General features: G+C 38.9%; 1 long non-coding RNA gene across 1 annotated transcript; it reads right to left on the reverse strand.

Moving 5' to 3' along the window:
* Positions 1–418: 418 nt before the first annotated feature.
* LOC123439922 lies at positions 419–1713 on the reverse strand. The gene is made up of 2 exons (XR_006630220.1): positions 1380–1713; positions 419–1128 (listed from the first exon to the last, which is right to left on the reverse strand). It is a non-coding gene; the product is annotated as an uncharacterized LOC123439922 (long non-coding RNA).
* Between the last annotated feature and the right edge of the window lie 8316 nt (positions 1714–10029).

The following is a 10029-nucleotide window of genomic DNA, read 5'->3' on the forward strand; positions in this document are numbered from 1 at the left end:
CTGGCGCGCCTGGGCGTGTTGCACCCAATGCTGAAGTCGCGGACGGCAGGACCGCTTGCTGCGGCGCGTGACGGCGGTGTAGGTCGACACCGGAGTCGACTGTTGGAGAAGAAGAATGCCGCGGGCGCCGGCACGGAAGTGTCTAGCCCCACGACGGGGAAGCGCCTTAACGTCGAGAGGTGCATCCCGAAGCCACGCCGAATCGTCGACGATGAAGGAGAGAGCGCCGAAGAAGATCTGGTGACCCATGCTCGAATCTCCACCGGACGACATGACGTAAGGAAGTAGTCGCAAACTCACCGCAAGTCGCTTAGACGCCTGCCCCACGGTGGGCGCCAACTGTCGTGGGTATAAGTCTGACAGTAGATGTGTAGGGTACGAAAAGGATGGGCAGAGCCTTAGCTACGGTGAGGTTGTATGAGTTCAGGCCCCTCTTCGGTGGAGGTAATAGTCCTACGTCTCAGTGCTCTAGGAGCTTGTTGTCGAATGGAATATGGAATACAAATGAGTTGCTAACCCCTGCACCAGAGGGGGAGGGTGGCTTATATAGAGTGCGCTGTCCTCCACAACGGTTTCGGTACAGAGGTAGAGTAGTGGCGATTGAATACGTACGTTATCAGTAACATACGTCCTAAATGCTAATAAATGTACAGGGAAACGTACGACCGATTCCCTCCAGAGGGGTTACGATGTTCCGAGTGGCAGTCAGTCGGTTAGTTGGATGTTCTCCGAATACTAGTCTCCGATTGAATGGTCGAGGACCCGTTGCCGACTGGACGATGGGGACTCCTTAATTCAGTCGAAACTGACTAAGGGTCTTGTCCCTTATGAGGGGTAGTCCTTGGGTAGGACTTATAGGGCAGGCCTATGACCCTACCCTAGGACTATAACCCCGTCAGCCGGCCTGCGGCAGGGTAGCCATCCGCGGTGGCGTGATGAGGCAGGCGAACGTCAGCGAGAAACGACGACCACGAGGCACATGGCTATCGCAACATCGACGTCCTGTGGCTCGACGGCCCCTCCTACTCAACGGCGGCACGGCTTCAACGCGAGCGTCCAGCTTGACCTCGTCGACTCCCAAATCGGCGAACGGACAAAGGGGCATCAATCTCCAATCCTCCATCGGTTCTATGATCAAAACAAAAGAAGAAACAAATTGATTACAGTCCAAAGAGGACATTGAAACCGACTACATTTTTTTCTACGCAGTTGAGCAATGAAGAACTACAACCAATTGATCCTTGTTTTTCATCTCTAGTTGTCAGGAAATTTGGCAATGTACACTTCCTTTAATGGAACATAAGAAGAGAGAAGATGAACAGGAAAGAAGGAAGAGCAAGGACGTTGGCATCCATGACTAATGGTTCGAAGATCCATACCAAGTACTTTGTGGCCTTCAGTCCCGTCGCAGACTCGACTCCTGCATGGTGGCATCGTCGACCCGGCACACCAGTGATGCAGACCCTCAACGCAGCGTGTGGCGGCGTGGTGTCATCGGCATGGCGCGGGGCGCTCGACTGGATGTGGCACATCAACGGGTCTTGCGGCCGCCGGCTGCAAGACGCGGTAGTGCTACGTTACTACGTGTCTACGTGCAGTAGCACAGATGCACGACGGCTGCTGCCGGATGCGAGGTGTGGCGGCGGGGCTCCCATCGGCCCAAGGCAGCGCCCTCCGGCGCGGCGGTGGCCTCTGTGTACAAGGGGAGCAGCCGAATGAATCAATTGATTCGTATCCTCAAGCAGGAATCGATAAGAAATCTTATCCCTTTGGATATTTTGCAATTTAGTGCTCGGAATACATCCAACTACACACAAGTCCATGAAAATACTGATCGGGTATTGCTAAATTCATATAAAAAAATTTGTCAGCCTTGAGGCTAACAAACTTTGCGTTTCACTAGATTACTGTATTACATAATCAAGCTAACAGGCATAATGCGCTTTGAATTTTCAATACAACAACTATATATTTCCAAAGGATTTTTACTTTCTTTTTGGATTTAAATGTAAATCAAATCGGAGTTATAAGTTTCATAATGAGTATCGCCATCAAAATTTATTTGCGAATCACAAGGTATTGATGACATCTACTGCAAAGTTTGTAGATTATTCATCACTACTGTAAGGTCTACATCTTGTTATTTGATAAGATGATTACCTCCAATGTGCTCTTCCAAATATTAATATTTGATGTGACTACCTCAAGATATCATATGGTAATACTGGCATCTACTGTAAATTTTACAGATTATCCACTATTACTGCAAGTTCTATATCATGTCACTCTGACATATGATTATCTTCAAAGTAATTTTATTAAATATAGCATAACATAAGGTAATAGAATTATGAACATCTACTCACAAATGTCAGACTATGTTTTCTATTACTGCAAGATCTACACCATATTGGTGATTATCTTCAAAGTGTTATCATATATATAGAGGTCTACACATATGGCTATATGGCATCAGTCGTACTAGAATTTGCTCCTCCTAAGCATTTATTGTTGTTGTTCACTAAAATATTTTACTCTCATAGTAAATATTGCTGTAGCACATTTGTTATATACTAAAATGGTATTTTTGTGCCAATATGAATTATTCAAGCCTCAGTTTGCTTGAATCAGTCTTGGGAAATTATGCAAATATTTGCATACTCCAATGATTACCTTTCATTACACTCGTAAAATACATGGTAATGAAGCCTACATCACTATTTCTAATTATAGTGTCATCCATCATAAAGATAGATCCCATAATTTATGGCAATGATTGAGTGTCTCAACACTTATGCAAGGTCCACATCACATCGTGGTTATACTTTCATAGTGACTAACCAATGTTAAACAGGAAAAATCTTTACGTTTTGGCAATGACTCTAAAGTCACACACTTCCTCGAGAATGACATCCAAAACATTAGCAATGATTTCATCACATGCACTATATTGAAGGTTTACACCCCATGTTCACCAAGCATCGCCTTGATGGATTGTGCTCAACAAGATCATTTCATCCATATATTTTATTTTACTCTAAGAAGTAAATTAAACAATACATGATCATTTCATGTAACACATGGCTATTCTATTGACGCACATATGCATTTTATATGTCACCAACTTCACTTAGTTATCAAACTAAGTACATAATGGATGAATATTTATTAACCTTGAATATTTCCCTTAAGAGAAACATGCTGCCATGAGCACATCGTGAATAATCACCCATTCGTTTCTCAAGACCACAAGTTTATTGCAGCTCACATTTTTGTCACTTAATCAACTTTAAGTTGAGATCTCATGATCAAATATTTTCATCCGAAGATCCAGTTGAAAAGCCCTCAATACACTTTACATCTTCTTATGATAGTCCTACCATTTTCACGATGAAGAAACATGGAATTTCATAAAATCATCAGATTCACCCAACGGGTGCTATTCCATTATTTGAAATTCTTGCTATTATTGTGAATAATAATCAAGTCATTGGTCAAAAAATAGAACCATGATGTATTCAAAGTAAAGTGGAGGCTAAAATACAACCAAAGGTGGAATTATTTCTTATTAGGGAATATATCGTTTTCAAACGATCAACGACAACTCTCAAGTTTGTCAAATGTGTGGTTATATAAACATCGTACCTATGATTACCAAACCCTCAAACATATGGTCAAACCACACCACGAATTTATTAAAAGGCAAATAAGTTCATTGGGATATTTGAAAATTCGCAAACATACGACCAGAAACTATTTTGGTAAATAATGTTCTCGAATCTTCATCAGAAGGAGAACCAAAAATATAGTGCAATAAAAGAATGATCAGTTCTTTTCGCGCCTATGATATGTTTGCGTAATTCATTTTTTAGTAGTATGGGAGACCTCATGTAATATCCTAATTATTTCCAAAATATTGTTTGCCTATGCTTGTACTACTACATGTAGTGCAATGTCCAATATCCTATTTCTTGGACATTATATTTGATAAATTTTGAATGTATGAATCAATTCATACTCAATATTGTTGCGTACACAATGATTTTCTAAGTATTATTAAATTAAATATTAAGCTTAATAGCCTTAGCCATCCTCGTTTGGGGATGATTAGAAAATTATTGACAATTTTATTGGTCACAACTTAACAAGTTGCAAAATTTTCCAAATCATCAGATTTTATGTGCACCACATGTTCCATAGGGGAAATTAATTTAAGGAACTCTCACCTTACAATTTTAAATGAGCCAACTCATTCTTCCTTGAACACATTCAGAAGATATGTCAATTACTCAACCATTATGTGGTATTATATAGATACTTCATGGTACTCACGGAAACATTTATAAAATGATTTCAAGTGTGTGTGTTGTCACACAAAACCATGAATGATATAACTAAATTAATTGCCCAAATTCTCAAAGTAAGAGCAAGTTATCCTAAACAAGGGATAAATCCATTCGAATGGACAACTTCATTGAACTCATTTCACAAGCAATGTCTGATTATACATAATACTTTATTTGCATACCCAGAATGGTTTAGTTCAATATCTTATCAAAGATAGTGAAATTAATAATATGACCAAACTTGGATCGGCACAGCCCTGGGTGTCGAGTCCATAGAATCGAAATTTACTAGCCTCATGCTAGACAAATACGACATTACACACCATAAGTACGATATAAATCATACCAACTGTATAGCATACTACTTTCCCCTTGTAGTAATTATGTGGAAATCAACAAAGTATTTCCTATCTGCGATAATTCGGTTACATACCAATATCACCACTCCAGCATGCATCAATGGGCTCTCACAAAAATAAAATAAAATTTAGGGATATATGTGAGGAATAAAAATTTATCCGTCAATCAAAATTATTCATAGCCCGTATGCTGATTGCATCAGCAATAAGGACATTTCTGGCATTAGGGGTCGATTAGTACCACAAATAATACCAAGAAATAAATTAGAAATGTTATTCACATTCAGTCCTTATATCCACGTACTCAAAGAATCTGAACAAGAAGCTTAGAATCACATATTTGCAACACATTGCAAATCTGCCACATACATTTACTGATGACAAAGGTGTTACTTAATTATATTCCTGCAGTAAAGTGTTAGAAAGAGTGGAGGTACTTGATAAACCACTCTTCTCGCCAAATGAGAGCAATAGGGGGAGAAATCTGACCACATGAGATATAATCTCGCATATGCTTCCGCGGAAATAGAGGAAATCAAATCCTCAACCAGTAAATGTAATTCAACATCAAGTTGAAAGACACCTCACTGGATGCTCATCATCCAAAGCCCGACATAAATGTGCACAAATGTTTTGGTGTCGGGACATCGAAACACCTTGACTCCATTGTTTCAGGAAATCACAAGGAGTTAAAAGGAATAAATACATCTCCACAAAATTCATCGATTCCACTAAAATCATATAAAATAAAGACTCCATTTGTCGACATATATTTCTTCTCAAAATTGCTAAAACCTTTTGGGCCCTGAACCAAAATCCATCGTAGAGTGCCTCTTGTACTCATATTGGTTCACATAAAAGGAAGCAATTAATGAAGAATAGCACTCTCTCATCAAAGAGTGGTATTTACCACAGTAATACCTACTCCTCAATAAGTATCTTCCATATGGAATACTGAAAACTTCTCATTCATAGACAAAGTCAATGAGGTGGTGAAAAAGCGAGGCTTGTAGCAAAAGGGTTCATGCAGAGATCCGACATCGATTACGATGTAACATACCTTCTTGGTATGAGTGGAACTATGGTTCGATAATAAATATCATTGGCAGTACAAATAATATTATCCATGCAGTGACTACATACTCATATGAGTCACTCATTTTGGAAATCTATATTAAAGTCCCTAAAGGGCTTACATTTCCGAATCCAAAATAAATCGCAACATATTTGTGTAAAATTTCAAAAGTCACTCCATGGCTCAAAATAGTCGGAAATCATATGGTACTATCGACTAAATAATTTTCTTCTTCCGAAGGATTACTAAAAGAATGATGATTGCTTATGTGTTAACAAAGGAATCTCAAATTTAAAATCCTTATATCACCTCAATGTATATCGATGATTTCATCATCAATGTCTCTAGAAGACCTAAACATACACAAAATCATCTCAAGACGGGAAATTTGGATTTAACACAATTTAGCTTAAGTTTACAACTTGAGAATTCTATCAAGAATACATATCAGTCTACATATATCCAAAACATATACGAGAAGTTCATTGTGGATATATCATAACAAAAAAGGACATTTATGGTCATACTACCTTTGATAAGGTACAAATCTATTCATACCTAGAGGTGATAATGAAGTGATACTAGGACATGAAGTTCTATATCTCACTAATTTCAAAGCACTCATATACTTGCAAACTACGTCAGGCCTGACACTATATTTGCTATATTTATTCGGAGTGCAACCCCCAACAAAAGGTATATGGTTGATATAAGTAATATCATCTTATATATGAAGATTACAGTAAACCTTGGATATTTTCATCAGGAAATAGAAGATATGACCATGATATGATGTAATGATATTGGCTTTTTATTTGATCCCAACAACGCCATATCAATGACTGAATTTGCTGGAAAAGCCTTCACATGGAAGTATATAAATGGATTTAATGGTTATTTCCAGTTATCATTCTAACATAATTGCTTTATCTAAAGGCATTGCAAAATATGCATAACTTAGTACAATGGTTGACAACACTCAAAATCATGTGGTTGAGATTCATCAGAATCACATAACTTGATTTATCAAGATACTTCCACTTGTGTTACTCAATACCTATAGGGTATATGAAGAGCAATATCATAAATCACATTGCTCGGAAATTACTTATCCTCGCGGGTTATAGAAAATTGAGGAAATAATTTGCAAACAAAATATTGTTATAATCCAACAGATTATACACAATCTCATGTTCATGTCAATGGTAATGGTATGAGACATCCTCCATATTTGCAAAGTTCAGGGGGAGTAATCTCCCAACTATAACCTATTAATAATCATCAGATTGCATATATTGTACTCTTTTTCCCTTGATGAGTTTTCCCTAATGGTTTCTCATAAAATGTTTTTAACGAGATAATATAAACACAAGTATTTATATATGCCATATCATTTCCTCCATATATTTGTCCCACTGGGTTTTAAAGGAGTTTTCAATGGCATGTACGATTGCACTCTTTTCCCTTATGAGTTTTCTCTCAAGTTTCTCATAATGGGTTTTAGTGAGGCAATATCTTCTCAAAGATCATATGTGATACTTTCTATTTTCCCTACCGGGGTTTTTAAAGGAAGTACTCAATACATATTAATTTTTCTCTAAACTTATCAATGAGTTTTCTCCTTCTTCAAAGGTTTTCTCATATGAGTTATCAAGAGACAATGATCATCATATGTTGCATCATTTTCTCCTTATTTTTTCCACTGGGTTTGAAGGAGTTTTAGCAACATATCTACTCTATTCTCCTCATATTTTTTCCCACATGGTTTTTGGTGGAGACTCTCAAGATTATCTGGAAGATTTCTCAAGATGGAAGATCTATATGCAAGAATCTTTCAACGATGAAACATTGAAGGAGCGGTGTTGTACAAGGGGGAGTGTTAGAAATTAATTAGTACATTAATCCAAGGGATGTGTCCAACCCGAACAGTCGTGTCACCTCTCTCCTCTATTGCCAACAGGCACCTGTTCTGGAGGGATGCCTCCAAAAAGACACCTCTTCTTCGCACCTATTCCAGATGTATATATACTTGAGAATCAATAGAAACAGGACTGATGGTCCATTCACTTTCATTCAATCTCATTTTACTCTAACAAAAATAAAAAACAAGGAGATGCTTCGTTTGCCATGTACGTGGGTCAGTATGGAATTTCAATGAACATGTCTAGTGGACTAAGGTTCTATGAGAGGATAGAAAAAATGAATTATATTATCCTAGAAGAAAAAAAGAAAGGAAATAGAGGCTCAAACAAACACCAAAAGAAGTTCCAAAACACAAATGCGCATAATTTAATATGTCGAAGACAAGAAAATACAATCCGACTAAAACAAACAAGCAAATCAAATATAGATTGAGGTTCGCATTAGTTCAAATTAAATCATCCATATCATAAATACACAATTTAATCTTTTGCAAGCAATAAATTAAACAAAATTTTCTTGCCGTGATTTTTGGATAACTTTTTTTTAAAAAATATTCTGAGCATGAGGATGTTACATAAGGAGAGACCTTGCTCTGATACCAATTAAAAGGACCACGATATCGCCTATAGGGGGGATGAATATGCATTTTAAAAACTTCTACGGATTTGACTTTATCCTAATGACAAAATAAACTAAGAGGATACTTTTCAAGCAAAAACCTAAATATACTAGGCTCAACTACGTGCACCAACAACTTGTTTTACTAAGATGAACACAACAAGATCACTCATAAGCACAAGTAAGTAACACAAACTTACTTGAGCAATATCACAAGATATGTAAGTGTATGACACAAGTTAGCAAATCAAATTAAACACAAGATATATCAAGAATAGAAAGTATGAATTGCGGGATATAAAGTGTAGGCCTAAATGATTAATCTTTACAGGGAAATTGCCAACACAATATAATGAGGACAACAATATGTAGTGAATGTACGCTCAAGTAACCAAAGTAAACCCCAAGTAAGGAGTGAGGGTTAGGGATAACCGAATTCATGGAGACAAGGATGTATCCCGATGTTCACTTCCTTGGCGGGAAGCTAGTCACGTTAGAGAGGTGGATGTTACCACGGAGGCACACCAACCCCACGAAGGCTCACCCTATTCTCCTTGAGATATCACCATGAAGGCAATTCCCAACCACTAGTGGTAGGCATTTGAGGTGGCCTCCAAACCCGCACAAACTTTCAGGCGGAAACCACAAAGGTTTGATTCCTCTCTGAAGAACTCCTACCGCCTAGGAGTCCCCAACCTCCAAGAGTAACAAGATCACGGGAACTGCTCAAAACTTGCTCAAATCACAAATAGCTTTGGTTGAGAGGAGGAGAGGGAGACGATCTATCTTTTGATTGGAACAATACTCAAAGGAACTCACAGATGCACTTGGGATCTAGGATTTGGTGTAGACAAATGGGTGTGAGAGAGAAAGGTGTTCTTGGAATCTTTTGACTGTGTTGGACAACCCCGGCACGAGGTGGGAGAAGACTATATATAGTTGTGATAGAAAAATGGCCGTTGGAGCGACTTATGTTGTGAAGTTGTCGTACGTCCGACAATTCTCGGTCGTCCGGATAGCCACGAGGGGTCGGACGTCTGACAGGGGTCGGTCGTTTGAAGAAACAGGAAGGAATAGGTCAGCACAACATCTGGTGGAAATTGTGAACAACATACGGACGTCCGGAGGACGTCGGCCATCCGGGGCACGGTCGTACGGAAGGGGTTGGAAGTCCGACAATTTGGATCGAGTGAGTGGCTATGGATTACCGACCGTACCTAGACGTTAAGAGCTCGGATGACCGGACGGACGAGAAATCCGAGGATTTGGATCTGATGGCTGGCTCCGAATTTCCGCAGGACGTCGATCATCCGGCGTCCGGACATCCGAGAACCACCGGTCGTCTGGACAAGAGCAGAACAACCATAAGGGAAATAGAGAAAGAGGTATATCCTAGATTTTTGAGCAAGTTTCTTGCGAGACACAGTGATCCCCTCTTAATAGTGTGGGATCCCTAAAACTCAAGAATCATAAAAGAGCTACACTACATAGCTATCGATAATCCATTCTTGAGTGTATATGTTTATTCAGTCACCATCACTCCACACCACCAACGTCAAAGGAACTAATACCTTTGAGTCAAGCCTTTCACTCGATCTTGATGTTATTGTTTCTTCTTGGCTCAAGCTGAAGGTGAGACATTGATGAAGTCTTCAAGTAACTCTCCCAACACAATGTGGAAAGCCTTTCTTTGTATTCATCTTCACTT

This window comes from Hordeum vulgare, chromosome 3H (genome assembly GCF_904849725.1).
Source record: "Hordeum vulgare subsp. vulgare chromosome 3H, MorexV3_pseudomolecules_assembly, whole genome shotgun sequence".
NCBI lineage: Eukaryota > Viridiplantae > Streptophyta > Magnoliopsida > Poales > Poaceae > Hordeum > Hordeum vulgare.